General features: G+C 43.6%; 1 protein-coding gene across 4 annotated transcripts in view; it reads left to right on the top strand.

Annotated features, from left to right (window-relative positions):
• LOC139385944 (high affinity cationic amino acid transporter 1-like) overlaps nucleotides 1-20,447 on the top strand; it is a 51,464-nt gene that overhangs the window by 7,464 nt on the left and 23,553 nt on the right. For 3 of the 4 annotated variants that reach the window (XM_071131251.1, XM_071131250.1, XM_071131248.1), the window contains exon 1: nucleotides 16,595-16,830. The exons of the other annotated variant lie outside the window; for it this stretch is intronic. The gene's annotated coding sequence lies outside the window, so the exon portion shown is untranslated. Of the gene's footprint in view, nucleotides 1-16,594; nucleotides 16,831-20,447 lie in introns of those variants that run through there. 4 annotated transcript variants of the gene reach the window in all.

The raw sequence follows: 20,447 nt of genomic DNA, 5'->3' as shown, positions 1-20,447 counted from the left end.
CAAGTTCAGGAAGTGAATACGTTTTAATGAATCAATGAAACAAACAGCGCACCGGTCAGAAACAGAAACCATGACGACTGGGGAAGGAACCAAATGGAGTGACATGTAGGGCAGGTAATCAAGGAGGTGATGGAGTCCAGATGAGTGTCACGATGCGTAATTACGCGTTACAATGGTGACAGGTGTGCGCCATGACGAGCAGACTGGTGAGGGAGCACACGTGACCGATATATTATTATGGAACGCTACTCTTACGTTTCAGCTGAAAACGCCATTCAAACTTTGAAACTTGTAGACCGGTCTGGAATAGTGTGCTTAGATACTTTTTTTTCTTCTCAGATGTTATACTTTTTAAACTATTAAGCTTCTTGTCCTCCTAATAAACCTCTTTATTGGGATTTTTTTCAACATAATAAAGCTCCCGGACATTCTAAAACGGTGGCTGTTTCTCTAAATGTGTACTATTCAAATTGGAGCACTGGAGGGTTGGAGAAAGAGTCCAAATCAAGACACGCGAAACCGAGCACGGAGGGTACTTCTCGAAAGCGTACTCCCGTTTGTACATATTTTCAAGCATGCATCGATGCAAGCTTCAGCGGAAGTATGCAAAGAAATATGATGCAACCACGTAAAAAAATATATCTACTTCTACTACTACTACTTCTAATGCTGCTGCTACTTCTACTACTACTACTACTACTACTACTACTACTACTGCTGCTGCTACTAGTACTACTACTGTTACTACTGCTACTACTACTACTACTACTGTTACTACTACTACTGCTACCTCTACTACTGATGTTACTACTAGTACTGTTACTACTACTACTGTTACTACTACTGCTGCTACCTCTACTACTGCTGCTACTACTACTAGTACTGTTACTACTACTGTTACTACTACTACTGTTACTACTACTACTGCTACTACTTCTACTGCTATTACTACTGCTACTGCTGCTACTACTAGTACTGTTACTACTACTGCTACTACTACTACTAGTACTGTTACTACTACTGCTGCTGCTACTACTACTACTACTACTACTACTACTTCTACTAGTACTGTGCTACTACTGCTACTGTTACTACTGCTACTTCTACTGCTATTGCTACTGTGCTACTACTACTACTACTGTTGCTGCTACTGCTACTACTACTGCTGTTACTGTTACTACTACTACTACTACTACTACTACTACTGTTACTGTTACTACTACTGCTACTACCACCACTACTACTGCTGCTACTGATGCTACTACTACTGTTACTGTTACTACTACTACTGCTACTACCACTGCTACTGATGCTACTACTACCAGTACTCCTACGACTACTGTTACTACCACTACCACCACTGCTACTACTTCTGGGCAACAGTCATTAAACGTTACCATCCCCACTAATATTTTTAATACAATTATTACTATAATATGTTCATTTTTTTCAACACTTCCACGCACATAAAAATATGTTTGGACAGCTGAAGCAAGACGCATTTTTCTTTCTGAAAAATGCCCCTTTCGAGTTGGTCATTAAAGGTGTTTAATTGGGAGCCTAATTCAGTGTCCTTTCTGTTGTTTACGCTTTGTTTGTCCAGCGTGATTTGACAATGAGCGTAAGACCACAGAGTAGGACATTTTTCTAAACTCCCCAGAGCTGGGTTTGTTTCTTTGTGTTTATCAGGCCACAGCAGACTGCCCACACCCTCACAGCTCTGGGAATCTGTACAGCAGCGAAACGCCAAAATATACACTAACCACCAAGGCCATGTTCAGGAGGGTACACATGCGTCGTAAAATGTTATGGAATGGGAATGGGAAAAATCTGTCACGGATCCCTCCGGAACTTTCATTACGCACACCTGTCCCCTGTTCCCACGGATAAGTACTTGTGTAAGTGTGCCCTTCGGTTTCCATTGAGCTGTCCCGTTATTTTTACAATGTCCGTTGGTGCTTGTGAGTACCTGTGCTGTGTGATTTGGGCTTTCGTGCCATGGTGGAGGTCGCAGACCCGTGTGTTAATCATGGGGCGGCAGGTAGCATAGTGGTTAGAGGAGGCAGGTAGCATAGTGGTTAGAGGAGGCAGGTAGCCTAGTGGTTAGAGGAGGCAGGTAGCCTAGTGGTTAGAGGAGGCAGGTAGCCTAGTGGTTAGAGGAGGCAGGTAGCCTAGTGGTTAGAGGAGGCAGGTAGCCTAGTGGTTAGAGGAGGCAGGTAGCCTAGTGGTTAGAGGAGGCAGGTAGCCTAGTGGTTAGAGGAGGCAGGTAGCCTAGTGGTTAGAGGCGGCAGGTAGCCTAGTGGCTAGAGGAGGCAGGTAGCCTAGTGGCTAGAGGCGGCAGGTAGCCTAGTGGCTAGAGGAGGCAGGTAGCCTAGTGGTTAGAGGAGGCAGGTAGCCTAGTGGTTAGAGGAGGCAGGTAGCCTAGTGGTTAGAGGAGGCAGGTAGCCTAGTGGTTAGAGGAGGCAGGTAGCCTAGTGGTTAGAGGAGGCAGGTAGCCTAGTGGTTAGAGGAGGCAGGTAACCTAGTGGTTAGAGGAGGCAGGTAGCCTAGTGGTTAGAGGAGGCAGGTAGCCTAGTGGCTAGAGGAGGCAGGTAGCCTAGTGGCTAGAGGAGGCAGGTAGCCTAGTGGCTAGAGGAGGCAGGTAGCCTAGTGGCTAGAGGAGGCAGGTAGCCTAGTGGCTAGAGGAGGCAGGTAGCCTAGTGGCTAGAGGAGGCAGGTAGCCTAGTGGCTAGAGGAGGCAGGTAGCCTAGTGGCTAGAGGAGGCAGGTAGCCTAGTGGCTAGAGGAGGCAGGTAGCCTAGTGGCTAGAGGAGGCAGGTAGCCTAGTGGCTAGAGGAGGCAGGTAGCCTAGTGGCTAGAGGAGGCAGGTAGCCTAGTGGCTAGAGGAGGCAGGTAGCCTAGTGGTTAGAGGCGGCAGGTAGCCTAGTGGTTAGAGGCGGCAGGTAGAGGAGGCAGGTAGCCTAGTGGCTAGAGGAGGCAGGTAGCCTAGTGGCTAGAGGAGGCAGGTAGCCTAGTGGCTAGAGGAGGCAGGTAGCCTAGTGGCTAGAGGAGGCAGGTAGCCTAGTGGCTAGAGGAGGCAGGTAGCCTAGTGGCTAGAGGAGGCAGGTAGCCTAGTGGCTAGAGGAGGCAGGTAGCCTAGTGGCTAGAGGAGGCAGGTAGCCTAGTGGTTAGAGGCGGCAGGTAGCCTAGTGGTTAGAGGCGGCAGGTAGCCTAGTTGTTAGAGGAGGCAGGTAGCCTAGTGGTTAGAGGAGGCAGGTAGCCTAGTGGTTAGAGGAGGCAGGTAGCCTAGTGGTTAGAGGAGGCAGGTAGCCTAGTGGTTAGAGGAGGCAGGTAGCCTAGTGGTTAGAGGCGGCAGGTAGCCTAGTGGTTAGAGGCGGCAGGTAGCCTAGTGGTTAGAGGCGGCAGGTAGCCTAGTGGTTAGAGGCGGCAGGTAGCCTAGTGGTTAGAGGCGGCAGGTAGCCTAGTGGTTAGAGGCGGCAGGTAGCCTAGTGGTTAGAGGCGGCAGGTAGCCTAGTGGTTAGAGGCGGCAGGTAGCCTAGTGGTTAGAGGCGGCAGGTAGCCTAGTGGTTAGAGGCGGCAGGTAGCCTAGTGGTTAGAGGAGGCAGGTAGCCTAGTGGTTAGAGGAGGCAGGTAGCCTAGTGGTTAGAGGAGGCAGGTAGCCTAGTGGTTAGAGCGTTGGACTTGTAACCGAAAGGTTTCAAGATTGAATCCCCCGAGCTGACAAGGTAAAAAATATGTCATTCTGTCCCTGAACAAGGCAGTTAACCCACTGTTTCTAGACCTTCATTGAAAATAAGAATTTGTTCTTAACTGACTTGCCTAGTTAAATAAAATAAAAATGCGTGTTTTGTTATTTATTCGAGGTACTCTTTTGTTTGGTCTTCGTCCCCGTGCCTATACACGGCACGCCGTAATTTGGGCTTAATTTCTTTCTTTTTTGAACGTTTACGCATTCCTTCGTCTGTCTCCCGAATCTCCAACGGGACAAAAACATTAGTTTTGGTTCAGCTAGGTAGTACCTTCCTACGATTGCACCAAGATATACAGCACCCACTAAGGAACATAACACTGTTATTGAGGAGCCAATAGAACAGCACTCACTAAGGAACATAACACTGTTATTGAGGACCCAATAGCACAGCACTCACTAAGGAACATAACACTGTTATTGAGGAGCCAATAGAACAGCACTCACTAAGGAACATAACACTGTTATTGAGGACCCAATAGCAACACTTGTATATGAGTCTGTGTTGTGACATGTACCACCTGGGCTGGGCAAGGAGTTCTTCCATGAGAGCTGAGCAAAAATAACTTGGCCCTAGTTTGTTATTCAACTAACTTAGCAGTCAACTAACTTAGCAGTCAACTCAACTAACTTAGCAATCAACTCAACTAACTTAGTTGACTGCTAAGTTAGTTGACTGCTAAGTTAGTTGAGTTGACTGCTAAGTTAGTTGAGTTGACTGCTAAGTTAGTTGAGTTGACTGCTAAGTTAGTTGAGTTGATTGCTAAGTTAGTTGAGTTGATTGCTAAGTTAGTTGAGTTGATTGCTAAGTTAGTTGAGTTGATTGCTAAGTTAGTTGAGTTGACTGCTAAGTTAGTTGAGTTGACTGCTAAGTTAGTTGACTGCTAAGTTAGTTGACTGCTAAGTTAGTTGACTGCTTAGCAGTCAACTAACTTAGCAGTCAACTAACTTAGCAGTCAACTCAACTAACTTAGCAATCAACTCAACTAACTTAGCAATCAACTAAATTGCAATCAACTAAATAGCAATCAACTAACTTAGCAGTCAACTAACTTAGCAGTCAACTAACTTAGCAGTCAACTAACTTAGCAATCAACTAAATAGCAGTCAACTAAATAGCAGTCAACTAAATAGCAGTCAACTAAATAGCAGTCAACTAAATAGCAGTCAACTAACTTAGCAGTCAACTAACTTAGCAGTCAACTAACTTAGCAATCAACTAACTTAGCAATCAACTAACTAGCGGTCAACTAACTAGCGGTCAACTAACTAGCGGTCAACTAACTTGCGGTCAACTAACTTAGCAATCAACTAACTAGCGGTCAACTAACTAGCGGTCAACTAACTAGCGGTCAACTAACTAGCGGTCAACTAACTTAGCAATCAACTAACTAGCGGTCAACTAACTAGCGGTCAACTAACTAGCGGTCAACTAACTAGCGGTCAACTAACTAGCGGTCAACTAACTAGCGGTCAACTAACTAGCGGTCAACTAACTAGCGGTCAACTAACTTAGCATTTTATTTTATATAATTATGTATTACAAAAAACAAGGAAGGGGTAACATTAAAGTATTAGAACATGAAGGACAAACACTACAGCATCAAGACACTATCAACCACTACAGCATCAAGACACTATCAACCACTACAGCATCAAGACACTATCAACCACTACAGCATCAAGACACTATCAACCACTACAGCATCAAGACACTATCAACCACTACAGCATCAAGACACTATCAACCACTACAGCATCAAGACACTATCAACCACTACAGCATCAAGACACTATCAAACACTACAGCATCAAGACACTATCAAACACTACAGCATCAAGACACTATCAACCACTACAGCATCAAGACACTATCAAACACTACAGCATCAAGACACTATCAAACACTACAGCATCAAGACACTATCAAACACTACAGCATCAAGACACTATCAACCACTACAGCATCAAGACACTATCAACCACTACAGCATCAAGACACTATCAACCACTACAGCATCAAGACGCTATCAAACACTACAGCATCAAGACACTATCAACCACTACAGCATCAAGACACTATCAAACACTACAGCATCAAGACACTATCAAACACTACAGCATCAAGACACTATCAACCACTACAGCATCAAGACACTATCAAACACTACAGCATCAAGACACTATCAACCACTACAGCATCAAGACACTATCAAACACTACAGCATCAAGACACTATCAAACACTACAGCATCAAGACACTATCAAACACTACAGCATCAAGACACTATCAACCACTACAGCATCAAGACACTATCAACCACTACAGCATCAAGACACTATCAACCACTACAGCATCAAGACGCTATCAAACACTACAGCATCAAGACACTATCAACCACTACAGCATCAAGACACTATCAAACACTACAGCATCAAGACACTATCAACCACTACAGCATCAAGACACTATCACACACTACAGCATCAAGACACTATCAAACACTACAGCATCAAGACACTATCAAACACTACAGCATCAAGACACTATCAAACACTACAGCATCAAGACACTATCAAACACTACAGCATCAAGACACTATCAAACACTACAGCATCAAGACACTATCAAACACTACAGCATCAAGACACTATCAAACACTACAGCATCAAGACACTACCAAACACTACAGCATCAAGACACTATCAACCACTACAGCATCAAGACACTATCAACCACTACAGCATCAAGACACTATCAAACACTACAGCATCAAGACACTATCAAACACTACAGCATCAAGACACTATCAAACACTACAGCATCAAGACACTATCAACCACTACAGCATCAAGACACTATCAACCACTACAGCATCAAGACACTATCAAACACTACAGCATCAAGACACTATCAACCACTACAGCATCAAGACACTATCAAACACTACAGCATCAAGACACTATCAAACACTACAGCATCAAGACACTATCAACCACTACAGCATCAAGACACTATCAACCACTACAGCATCAAGACACTATCAAACACTACAGCATCAAGACACTATCAACCACTACAGCATCAAGACACTATCAAACACTACAGCATCAAGACACTATCAAACACTACAGCATCAAGACACTATCAAACACTACAGCATCAAGACACTATCAAACACTACAGCATCAAGACACTATCAACCACTACAGCATCAAGACACTATCAACCACTACAGCATCAAGACACTATCAACCACTACAGCATCAAGACACTATCAACCACTACAGCATCAAGACACTATCAACCACTACAGCATCAAGACACTATCAACCACTACAGCATCAAGACACTATCAAACACTACAGCATCAAGACACGCTAAAACACTACAGCATCAAGACACTATCAAACACTACAGCATCAAGACACTATCAAACACTACAGCATCAAGACACTATCAAACACTACAGCATCAAGACACTATCAAACACTACAGCATCAAGACACTACCAAACACTACAGCATCAAGACACTACCAAACACTACAGCATCAAGACACGCTAAAACACTACAGCATCAAGACACTATCAAACACTACAGCATCAAGACACTATCAAACACTACAGCATCAAGACACTATCAAACACTACAGCATCAAGACACTATCAAACACTACAGCATCAAGACACTATCAAACACTACAGCATCAAGACACTATCAAACACTACAGCATCAAGACACTATCAAACACTACAGCATCAAGACACTATCAAACACTACAGCATCAAGACACTATCAAACACTACAGCATCAAGACACTATCAACCACTACAGCATCAAGACACTATCAACCACTACAGCATCAAGACACTATCAACCACTACAGCATCAAGACACTATCAACCACTACAGCATCAAGACACTATCAACCACTACAGCATCAAGACACTATCAACCACTACAGCATCAAGACACTATCAAACACTACAGCATCAAGACACTATCAAACACTACAGCATCAAGACACTATCAAACACTACAGCATCAAGACACTATCAAACACTACAGCATCAAGACACTATCAAACACTACAGCATCAAGACACTATCAAACACTACAGCATCAAGACACTATCAACCACTACAGCATCAAGACACTATCAACCACTACAGCATCAAGACACTATCAAACAATACAGCATCAAGACACTATCAAACACTACAGCATCAAGACACTATCAAACAATACAGCATCAAGACACTATCAAACACTACAGCATCAAGACACTATCAAACACTACAGCATCAAGACACTATCAACCACTACAGCATCAAGACACTATCAAACACTACAGCATCAAGACACTATCAAACACTACAGCATCAAGACACTATCAAACACTACAGCATCAAGACACTATCAAACACTACAGCATCAAGACACTATCAAACACTACAGCATCAAGACACTATCAAACACTACAGCATCAAGACACAATCAACCACTACAGCATCAAGACACTATCAAACACTACAGCATCAAGACACTATCAAACACTACAGCATCAAGACACTATCAACCACTACAGCATCAAGACACTATCAAACACTACAGCATCAAGACACTATCAAACACTACAGCATCAAGACACTATCAAACACTACAGCATCAAGACACTATCAACCACTACAGCATCAAGACACTATCAACCACTACAGCATCAAGACACTATCAACCACTACAGCATCAAGACACTATCAACCACTACAGCATCAAGACACTATCAAACACTACAGCATCAAGACACTATCAAACACTACAGCATCAAGACACTATCAAACACTACAGCATCAAGACACTATCAAACACTACAGCATCAAGACACTATCAAACACTACAGCATCAAGACACTATCAAACACTACAGCATCAAGACACTATTAACCACTACAGCATCAAGACACTATCAACCACTACAGCATCAAGACACTATCAAACACTACAGCATCAAGACACTATCAACCACTACAGCATCAAGACACTATCAACCACTACAGCATCAAGACACTATCAACCACTACAGCATCAAGACACTATCAACCACTACAGCATCAAGACACTATCAACCACTACAGCATCAAGACACTATTAAACACTACAGCATCAAGACACTATCAAACACTACAGCATCAAGACACTATCAAACACTACAGCATCAAGACACTATCAAACACTACAGCATCAAGACACTATCAAACACTACAGCATCAAGACACTATCAAACACTACAGCATCAAGACACTATCAAACACTACAGCATCAAGACACTATCAAACACTACAGCATCAAGACACTATCAAACACTACAGCATCAAGACACTATCAAACACTACAGCATCAAGACACTATCAAACACTACAGCATCAAGACACTATCAAACACTACAGCATCAAGACACTATCAAACACTACAGCATCAAGACACTATCAAACACTACAGCATCAAGACACTATCAAACACTACAGCATCAAGACACTATCAAACACTACAGCATCAAGACACTATCAAACACTACAGCATCAAGACACTATCAAACACTACAGCATCAAGACACTATCAAACACTACAGCATCAAGACACTATCAAACACTACAGCATCAAGACACTATCAAACACTACAGCATCAAGACACTATCAAACACTACAGCATCAAGACACTATCAAACACTACAGCATCAAGACACTATCAAACACTACAGCATCAAGACACTATCAAACACTACAGCATCAAGACACTATCAAACACTACAGCATCAAGACACTATCAAACACTACAGCATCAAGACACTATCAACCACTACAGCATCAAGACACTATCAACCACTACAGCATCAAGACACTATCAAACACTACAGCATCAAGACACTATCAAACACTACAGCATCAAGACACTATCAAACACTACAGCATCAAGACACTATCAAACACTACAGCATCAAGACACTATCAAACACTACAGCATCAAGACACTATCAAACACTACAGCATCAAGACACTATCAAACACTACAGCATCAAGACACTATCAAACACTACAGCATCAAGACACTATCAAACACTACAGCATCAAGACACTATCAAACACTACAGCATCAAGACACTATCAAACACTACAGCATCAAGACACTATCAAACACTACAGCATCAAGACACTATCAAACACTACAGCATCAAGACACTATCAACCACTACAGCATCAAGACACTATCAACCACTACAGCATCAAGACACTATCAAACACTACAGCATCAAGACACTATCAAACAATACAGCATCAAGACACTATCAAACACTACAGCATCAAGACACTATCAAACACTACAGCATCAAGACACTATCAAACAATACAGCATCAAGACACTATCAAACACTACAGCATCAAGACACTATCAAACACTACAGCATCAAGACACTATCAAACACTACAGCATCAAGACACTATCAAACACTACTGCATCAAGACACTATCAAACACTACAGCATCAAGACACTATCAACCACTACAGCATCAAGACACTATCACACACTACAGCATCAAGACACTATCAAACACTACAGCATCAAGACACTATCAAACACTACAGCATCAAGACACTATCAAACACTACAGCATCAAGACACTATCAAACACTACAGCATCAAGACACTTTAAAACGTATCAGTCTTTCTGCAGCAGAGCCATCCTTATGTGTGAGGGTGTCTACTACTACTATCAAACATGTATCAGTCTTTCTACAACAGAGCCGTCCTTATGTGTGAGGATGTCTACTACTACTATCAAACATGTATCAGTCTTTCTACAACAGAGCCGTCCTTATGTGTGAGGGTGTCAACTACTACTATCAAACATGTATCAGTCTTTCTGCAGCAGAGCCATCATTATGTGTGAGGGTGCGTGTGCATGATAGTGATATAAACTATATGTCATAGTTTCCTTTTTCATGATCACAATCTTGTGAATCCCAAACCCTCCAAGATCCCCCCCCCCCCCCCCCCCCCAAAATATATATATAAATACAATGAATTCCATTCCCCACCCCCAAGAACCCCCCAATGCACCAACAACCAAGAGAAGGAACTAAAGAGAAACAAGGAAAAGACAGAAGAAAACAAACAATGCACAAAAACAACAACATCTAAAACAAAGGACATCAAGGACAAGTGAAATCATAACAGCAATGCCAACTGTATATGTTTGTGTGCGTGTCTGGCACTATTACATGTATGTGTGTGTTCTTGTATGTGTTTATTTGAATGAAAGTGTGTGTATATGCATGTGTACAAACACCTGCACGGCTTCAGCCTCAGGCAAACCTGCATTAGTTGTAAAAACACTGCCACTTAGTGTCATTCAAATGTACTTTTATTATGTTTTATTTTGACTTTTTTTTCTCCTTGATCTTTTGACCATCATTCTATCTCTCACACAGCAACTCCACTCCCACTTGTCTCCAATTCCACATACCAACCCTCAGCTTCCCTCAGCCCATCCCATCCCAACCCTCAGCTTCCCTCAGCCCATCCCATCCCAACCCTCAGCTTCCCTCAGCCCATCCCATTCCAACCCTCAGCTTCCCCCATCCCATCCCAACCCTCAGCTTCCCCCATCCCATCCCAACCCTCAGCTTCCCTCAGCCCAACCCCCAGCTTCCCTCAGCCCATCCCATCCCAACCCTCAGCTTCCATCAGCCCAACCCTCAGCTTCCCTCAGCCCATCCCATCCCAACCCTCAGCTTCCCTCAGCCCAACCCTCAGCTTCCCTCAGCCCATCCCATCTATCTCTGCTGGCCACCCACTTTGTGTTTCTACTCAACACATATCTTTCAACTATGCTATGATGTTTAACGTACAATTTCAATCTATCTAATCGGATAGAATCCACAGATTGCGTGTTGAAGATAAATACTTTTACTAAGAGTATTAGTATATTAGTAATTGACTGACCCGGTCTCTCCAGATCTCCTAACAGTACTATTTCTAGGGTCAATTTTAGATCAATGTTCTACATTTACAGCTATTCCTGAACCTGAGACCAGAAACAGGCTACCTGAGGGCAATACCAAAATAAATGGTCTGTTGATTCTGTATCCTCACAACAAAATCTGTAGAGCTTCGATGATTTTATGCCCCAAATATTCAACATTTTGTTGGTGGCAAGAATTATATATAATAATTTTAGCTGAAAAGCACGAAGTCTTGAATCTTGCGTTGTTTTAAATATCAACTCATACACCCTGTACCATGGAATCAAAAATCTCTTCCCAACTATTTTGCAATCTGTATGGCACAGCTATAAAACATTCTGGTCCTCAAATGAAACTGGTATACTTTCCTATTTATGCTATTTTTATTCCTCCTCGAGTATCAACCCTTTATATTGGGCAGACAGACCAGTTCCCACCTCCTCCCCCTGCCACCCCCTCCTCCAGTTGTGATCCTTTATATTGGGCAGACAGACCAGTTCCCTACCTCCTCCCACTGCCACCCTCCTCCTCCAGTATTGATCCTTTATATTGGGCAGACAGACCAGTTCCCTACCTCCTCCCACTGCCACCCTCCTCCTCCAGTATTGATCATTTATATTGGGCAGACAGACCAGTTCCCTACCTCCTCCCACTGCCACCCTCCTCCTCCAGTATTGATCCTTTATATTGGGCAGACAGACCAGTTCCCTACCTCCTCCCGCTGCCACCCTCCTCCTCCAGTTTTGGGGTAATGCTGTAATCAATTGGTTGTTCTCTTGGAGTGAGCAGACCTTCCCGTACAATTCTGATAACTCCATGAAGGACATAACTCTACCATTCCAATTTAGAATATCATTTAAGAACAAAATTCCCTTTTCAAACATCTTTCCCATAAATACAGGTATTTTATCAACCAGCACATTTGAGTTCAGCCATAATATTTGTTCTATCTTTATAGTGGGATGGAATTGAAATTGTAGCCTGCTCTGCAATGCTTGTTTGAAAAAGAGAGATACTTAGAAAAAAGTATCATTTTCAATTAATCGAAACCTGAGACATGGCAATCTGCACAAAGACAAAAAAAGGCCATTTTGAAACAATGATTGAGCTTTTCTTATTAATCTACTTAAGAACCATTTAGGGTTCAAGTTAAAATTTTGAATGAGTGAAGCTTTTAGAGAGAGGTTTAGTGTTTTTATATTTAATAATCTCAACCCACCCAAGGACACCCTTGTTTTTAAGCCTTGTATTTCTAATCCTCTAACGTTGTTATTGGATCTGATTTTAATAGCATTTCGATGGCCATAATGGGTAGATATGGTGACATATTGTTTAACTCCTCTTGTCAATTCAAAACTCTCTGCGAAGTAGCCGTTATTTACTATTTTACACCTGCTATACATTATTTTTTTACCCATTTTATAAGAGAATTACCGAAATTGAAAAAAAATCCAGGCATTTATAAATAAAATCCAGTCTTACTTTATCAAATGCCTTTTCAAAATCCGCTATAAATACAATTCCTGGCTTCTTATATGTTTCATGATGTTCTATTTTTTTTCTAGTAGTGGTCGTTTATTATCTCCAATGTATCGTCCATGTAAAAAACCTGTCTGATCAGGATGAAACATACCTGGTAAAGCAGTCAACTAACTTGCAATCAACTAGCCCAGTAATATATCAAAACTGATACATTGCCTGTTCTCTAGGGCAACTTGATACCCCACAGAGCAGTTAAGTCACCACGTTCATTAACCCCGACTGTCTTAATGTCTTTAGCTATAGAATTCTAGAGATACAAGTATAACCTGTGTTCCTACTGATGTACAGACTGTAGACGGTTGTTTGTCTGTGGCAGAGTTCAGTTTTAGTGTCTCTGTGTTCATTAGTCCTGGACTTAGTGTTCTGATCTATACCATGTTACTATGTTACTATGTCTGTTGTCAGTGTACTCATTAGTCCTGTGTTCGGCCTCTTTGTCTTTAGCTATAAAGTGGGAAGGGCACAGCCGTCCGGCCCCCAGGCAGCCAGGCAGGCTGAGTGTTAATATGGACCGAATCCCAGGAAAAGGAAAGGCCTCATAGCTCATGGAGCTGTCGCTTTAGTCCCCCCCCCCTCCCCCTCACATGGCACTTTGTTTTGAGCGTGCCCAGTAGTGTCATGAGGCGAAGAAGGGCAGATTGGGGGAGAGGAGTCGGAGGGGGGGAAGGGGGAGAGGGGCGGAGGGGGGAGAGCAGTAGGAGGGGTGGAATGAGGAGAGGAGTCGGAGGGGTGGAGCAGAGGGGGATGGACAGGGTTCTGTTGTCCTTCAGAAGTTCAGAGTCCAGCTAACAGCAGTTGTTTAAGTAATATTTATTTGGGTTGTGAAGCGGGTCACACGCTAAGCTTGACTCAATGCATTACACCATTTGTTTTGTGTCACATGCCTAACAGCTGGAGGATCTATAGCCTGTTTGTAACCTTCCGTGTTTCTGGCTGCCAATCTAGTGTCAATGTCTGTGTCCCAACAAGTACCATATGTACCTAGTGCAGTGGTCACCAACAGGCACCCTATGTACCTAGTGTACTACCTAGTACCTAGTGCAGTGTTCAGCCAAGGCATCTCCAGTCGATCACCAATCCTTTCTGTAGTAAACCCAATGATACGTTCATTTTTTCCGCGCTGTTTGCGTTGGATGCACACAATTCAGCTGGTTTGGGATGAGTTGGACTACAGAGTGAAGGAAAAGCAGCCAACAAGTGCTCGGCATATGTGGGAACTCCTTCAAGGCTGTTGGAAAATCATTCCAGGTGAAGCTGGTTGAGAGAATGCCAAGAGTGTGCAAAGCTGTCATCAAGGCAAAGGGTGGCTACTTTGAAAAATCTCAAATCTCAAATAAACTTTGATGTGTTTAACACTTTTTTGGTTACAAGATAATTTCATAGGTTTGATGTCTTCACTATTATTCTGCAATGTAAAATCCTGGACTGGGTAGGTGTGTCCAAACTTTTGACTGGTACTGTACGTAAATGCTGGAAACACATGCATGTGACCAAAGTCACCCACACCGCCGATCCCAATTTACCCAAGTTCCCCATATGCCAGCCAGCGGCAGGTGCCCTGCTATGTGATTGGTGGAGAAGGGGGCCGGGCCCTTCCCGGGCCAACCTCTTTATTTAGCCTTACCACAGCATGTGAGGCACAAGGGCATGTGGTGCAGCCGTCTCTCTCTCTCTCTCTCTCTCTCTCTGTCTCTCTCTCAATTTAATTCAAGGGCTTTATTGGCATGGGAAACATGTGTTAACATTGCCAAAGCAAGTGAGGTAGATAATATAAAAGTAAAATATATATCTCTCTGTCTCTGTCTCTGTCTCTGTCTCTGTCTCTGTGTCTGTGTCTGTGTCTCTCTCGAGACACCCTGTTCCATATGTAGAGCAGTAATTTTGACAAGGGCCAATAGGAAATATCCCTTTTGGAACACTGTCCTGTTCCACTGTTCATGTCCCTTCTGCCCTTGTGAAAGAATGCCAAACGTTCAGCCCTGGAGACTTTGTCTCTCTAGGAGCTGGAATGCTGGACATTGATGTGGATAACTAGTTTAGTTTAGCTGGACTTTGTCGGCCATCGAAGTCAGGTGGATTTCAGATGGACCCATTACGTTGGACAATGCTTTGAGTGACACATTGTATACATTCCACTGCCAGCCCAATATTGCAGGTATATAATGTGTGAAAGGTCTATGTATTTGCTGATAGGAATGGGGAAATAAGACGGGACTATTTCACCACCCCAAATAGTACCCATTTTTGGTTTAGCCTATGGCCTCATGAGATGTCAGTTGATTGAATTGATCCTACTTTTCTGTTGAGGTGAGGTTAGATGTCATTATTTGGAAGCTTAGAGGAATTAGGATACAGATCTATCGCAAGCCCCGCTTATACCTGGTTCTAACATGCGTCCTTTTGAAACCCCCGTTTTATACTTGGTTCTAACATGCGTCCTTTGCCCTAATCTTGTCCACATTTGATTGTGTCCACGTTTTATAGACAGGCGAAGACGATTACAACATGCGTTGTGATCTTCCTGCCCACCTCCAGTCAGAGACCCATTTGTTATCTGGATATCTTACAAGTGTTCGCAGATCTAAGACAGTGAAACCATTTAAATCGTCGTTATATCTCCGTCTAAAACCATCGACTTAAGGCATCAATAAGTTTCTTAAAATAAATCAATATTATTTTTGAAAGGATATCTCAAATCGTTTGCATTTACAGGAAGGTATCAGGAAATTATGTCACATTGCGAACACGGTGGACGGATAAGAGACATTTTAACACCACGTGGAGATCCAAGTCCTAATTATCTCTCCTTTCTCCCAGTGTGTGTCCACGTCCCTTCACTGAGTTGAAATCAAATGACTGGTATAAGAAGTATGGTGGAAAAACCCTTCACACTGCTTTCTGATTCATGGGAAGTAGTGAATCAGTGTACACTTCAGGAGAAAGGAACCTTTTTTTTTTTGGGACTCACCCAGTGTATCTCCCTTTTCCCGTTTTAATGGTTAGCTTGTTTCAGTGAAACGTGGGAATGATGTCTGTGTGTCCTGTAGTGTGTGTGTGTGTGTGTGAAGTCAAGGTATCCCGACAGGAATGGGCTACTGTCGGTCAAGGAGAGGGAGAGAGGGATGGAGGGGGAAAGAGAGAGAGGGGGAGAGAGAAAGAGTGAGAGCGGGGGAGAGAGAGAGAGGTGTGTTCTGTCATCACAGCTGGTCGGTCATATGATGTGTCACGGTTCTATTTGTGTCCCAGCCATCTGAATGGGTTGTTACTCTCCCTCTGAATGGTGGTCTAACTCAACAGTGACACCTCTTACTCCTTCTATTTATCTGTGTCAGACAGACAGGCGGGCAGAGAGAGGTGGCACACATAGACGATGCATGGAGAAAGTCGTGTTACTTTAAAATAGGACAATTGTTCAGAAATAAAAAATAATTTGCCAGTATACGGAGAAACATTCGTTTTGGGATTGAACGTTTCCGGGAACTTATAAACGGAGCCAGACGACTTTTCTGACATCTTGTGAGTACTTACTCGGACTTTTGTGTTCGTGTTGTATAATCTAAACGATTTACTGCTGGGCCTAACCAACCTGGGACCTGTCCAGAATGTTACAGAGCTTGCTAAAGGTTTACACTGAGTATTGAGATTGTATATTGTATGTATATTCTCTTTGGTAGTCACTTGATATTAGACACAGCAGTTCTTAGATCACCCTCATGCTTTAATGGTTTCTGTATACGACATTATGACATGATCTGTTTCCCAGTGTGTCCAGCCAGAGCTCTCCACTGCAGGGAGAAGGCACGCCAGGTGTCAGGTCCTCTCCATATGAGGGGTGGGAGCAGCAGGCAGGAGGAGAGCAGACCTGGCTTCAAATACTATCTGAAGTCTTTACAAATACTTTTAGCATTCGCTTAGCCTGCCTAGACCAAATCAAATCAAATTCTGTGAGTCACATGTGCCGAATACAACAGGTGTAGTAGACCTTACAGTGAAATGCTGAATACAACAGGTGTAGTAGACCTCACAGTGAAATGCCGAATACAACAGGTGTAGTAGACCTCACAGTGAAATGCCGAATACAACAGGTGTAGTAGACCTTACAGTGAAATGCTGAATACAACAGGTGTAGTAGACCTTACAGTGAAATGCCGAATACAACAGGTGTAGTAGACCTTACAGTGAAATGCTGAATACAACAGGTGTAGGTAGACCTTACAGTGAAATGCTGAATACAACAGGTGTAGTAGACCTTACAGTGAAATGCTGAATACAACAGGTGTAGTAGACCTTACAGTGAAATACTGAATACAACAGGTGTAGTAGACCTTACAGTGAAATGCTGAATACAACAGGTGTAGTAGACCTTACAGTGAAATGCTGAATACAACAGGTGTAGGTAGACCTTACAGTGAAATGCTGAATACAACAGGTCTAGTAGACCTTACAGTGAAATGCTGAATACAACAGGTGTAGTAGACCTTACAGTGAAACGCTGAATACAACAGGTGTAGTAGACCTTACAGTGAAATGCCGAATACAACAGGTGTAGTAGACCTTACAGTGAAATGCTGAATACAACAGGTGTAGTAGACCTTACAGTGAAATGCCTACTGACATCGATGCAGTTTTAAAAGGAACCGATAAGAATAAGAGATAAAAGTAACAAGTAATTAAAGAGCAGCACTAAAATAACAATAGCGAGACTATATACAGGTTTGGTACCGGTACAGAGTCGATGTGTGGGTGCACTGGTTAGTTGAGGTAGTATGTACATGTAGGTAGAGTTATTAAAGTGATTATGCATAGATAATAACAGAGAGTAGCAGCAGTGTAAAGGGGGGGCAATGCAAATAGTCTGGGTGGCCACTTGATTAAGCGTTCAGGAGTCTTATGGCTTGGGGGTAGAAGCTATTTAGAAGCCTTTTGGATCTAGACTTGGCGCTCCGGTACCGCTTGCCGTGCGGTAGCAGAGAGAACAGTCTGACTAGGGTGGCTGGAGTCATTGACAATTTTTAGGGCCTTCCTCTGACATCGCCTGGTATAGAGGTCCTGGATGGCAGGTAGCTTGGCCCCAGTGATGTACTGGGCCGTACGCACTACCCTCTGTAGTGCCTTGCGGCCGGAGGCCAAGCAGTTGCCATACCAGGCGGTGATGCAACTAGTAAGGATGCTTCGATGGTGCAGCTGTAGAACCTTTTGAGGATCTGAGGACCCATGCCAAATGTTTTCAGTCTCCTGAGGGGGAATAGGTTTTGTCGTGCCCTCTTCACGACGGTCTTGGTGTGCTTGGATCATGTTAGTTTGTTGGTGATGTGGACACCAAGGAACTTGAAGCTCTCAACCTGCTCCACTACAGCCCCATCGATGAGAATGGGGGCGTGCTCTGTCCTCCTTTTCCTGTAGTCCACAATCATCTCCTTTGTCTTGATCCCGTTGAGGGAGAGGTTGTTGTCCTTGCACCACACAGCCAGGACTCTGACCTCCTCCCTATAGGCTGTCTCATCGTTGTCGGTGATCAGGCCTACCACTGTTGTCATCGGAAAATGTTATGATGGTGTTGGAGTCATGCCTGGCCGTGCATGAGTGAACAGGGAGTACAGGAGGGGACTGAGCACGAATCCCTGAGGGGCCCCTGTGTTGAGGATCAGTGTGGTGGATGTGTTGTTACCTACCCTTACCACCTGGGGGCGGCCTGTCAGGAAGTCCAGGATCCAGTTGCAGAGTTTAGTCCCATGGTCCTTAGCTTAGTGATGAGCTTTGAGCCCTATGGTGATGAACACTGAGCTGCAGTCAATGTATTGCATTCTCACATAAGTGTTCCTTTTGTCCAGATGGGAAAGGGCAGTGTAGAGTTCAATAGAGATTGCATCATCTGTGGATCTGTTGGGACGGTATGCAAATTGGAGTGGGTCTCTGGTTTCCGGGATGGTGGTGTTGATGTGAGCCATGACCAGCCTTTCAAAGCGCTTCATGGCTACAGACTTGAGAGCCACATGTCAGTAGTCATTTAGGAAGGTTACCTTAGTGTTCTTGGGCACAGGGACTATGGTGGTCTGCTTAAAACATGTTGGTATTACAGACACAGACAAGGACAGGTTGAAAATGTCAGTGAAGACACTTGCCAGTTTGTCAGCCCATGCTCACAGTACACGTCCTGGTAATCTGTCTGGCCCTGCGGCCTTGAGAATGTTGACCTGTTTAAAGGTCTTACTCACATCGGCTACGGAGAGCGTGATCACAGTACACGTCCTGGTAATCAGTCTGGCCCTGCGGCCTTGAGAATGTTGACCTGTTTGAAGGTCTTACTCACATCGGCTACGGAGAGCGTGATCACTCAGTCTTCTGGAACAGCTGATGCTCTCATGCAATGTTTCAGTGTTATTTGCCTGGAAGCGAGCAGAGGAGTTTAGCTCGCCTGGTAGGCTTGTGTCACTGGGCAGCTCTCGGCTGTGTTTCCCTTTGTAGTCTGTAATAGTTTGCAAGCCCATCCGACATGCGTTGGAGCCGGTGTAGTAGGATTCGTATTGAAGCTTTGCCTGTTTGATGGTTTGTCGCAGGGCATAGCGGGATTTCTTATAAGCTTCCAGGTTAGAGTCCCTCTCCTTGAAATCGGCAGCTCTAGCCTTTAGCTCAGTGCGGATGCTGCCTGTAATCCATGGCTTCTGGTTGAGGTATGTACGTACGGTCACTCTGGGGACGACGTCATCAATGTACTTATTGATGAAGCCAATGGCTGATGTGGTGTACTCCTCAATGCCATCGGAGGAATCCCGGAATATGTTCCAGTCTGTTCTAGCAAAACCGTCCTGTAGCTTAGCATCTGCTTCATCTGACCACTTTTTTATAGACAGAGTCACTGGTGCTTCCTGCTTTAATTTTTGCTTGTAAGTAGGAATCAGGAGGGTAAAATTATGGTCAGATTTGACAAATGGAGGGCGAGGGAGAGCTTTGTATGTGTCTCTCTGTGTATGGAGTATAGGTGGTCTAGAGTTTTTTTCCCTCCGGTTGCACATTTAACATGCTGATAGAAATTTTGTAAAACAGATTTATGTTTCCCTGCAATAAAGTCCCCAGCTACAAGGAGCGCCGCCTCTTGGTGGGCATTTTCTTGTTTGCTTATAGCGGAATACAGC

Source organism: Oncorhynchus clarkii, chromosome 27 (genome assembly GCF_045791955.1).
Source record: "Oncorhynchus clarkii lewisi isolate Uvic-CL-2024 chromosome 27, UVic_Ocla_1.0, whole genome shotgun sequence".
NCBI lineage: Eukaryota > Metazoa > Chordata > Actinopteri > Salmoniformes > Salmonidae > Oncorhynchus > Oncorhynchus clarkii.
Note: the sequence above shows the minus strand (reverse complement) of the source record. Positions and strands in the feature narration are given on the sequence as shown.